This window comes from Monoraphidium neglectum, assembly GCF_000611645.1.
Source record: "Monoraphidium neglectum strain SAG 48.87 unplaced genomic scaffold scaffold06379, whole genome shotgun sequence".
Lineage (NCBI taxonomy): Eukaryota > Viridiplantae > Chlorophyta > Chlorophyceae > Sphaeropleales > Selenastraceae > Monoraphidium > Monoraphidium neglectum.
In genome coordinates this window covers 1,808-2,413 of record NW_014007261.1, presented here as the reverse complement: position 1 = coordinate 2,413, position 606 = coordinate 1,808, and positions in this window count along the sequence as shown.

The window sequence follows — 606 nt, the reverse complement described above, 5'->3', positions numbered from 1 at the left end:
GGCCTGAAAGAACCCCCGCGCACGGTGCCCTCCCACGCGCGCGCGCCGCGCCGCCTCACCGGGCCCCGCCGTGTTGCCGCCTATGGCCGCGAGTGCGTGGCTGAAGAACGCCGTCACGCCCTGCTCCGTTGCAGTGGGCGGCAGGCCGCCCACGTAGATGCGGCGCGCGTGGCGGGTGGCCTGCTGCGGCGCGGGCACCGCGGCTGCGGGGGTTGAGGGCCGGCGGGGGCGGCAGGCGCGTTGACATGGGCGGGGCGCTGCGGGGCCGCGGCGGCGCGCGCGTCGGGCTGTGGAGACGGTGGGCCGCCGCGGAGTGCTTGGGGGCGAGGGCGGGGTCGGGTCGGGCGGCGGCAGGCGGCGCGGCCGCAGATGTGAGGCACTCACGCGCGCCGGTGGTGAGCCCGGGGATTAAGGGGGCCACGACCGTGGGGAGCAGCGGCGCCGGGACGACGGGCAGCGGCGGCATGCCGGGCAGGGACGAGACGCCCGCGAGGCCGGGCAGGGGCGGCACGACGCCGCCGGGTGGGAGCACGTCCCACTGCGTCGGCCGCCTCCGCCGGCGCCGCCGCTCGTGGGGCGAGCCGCTGCGGCTGCGGGAGCGGCGGC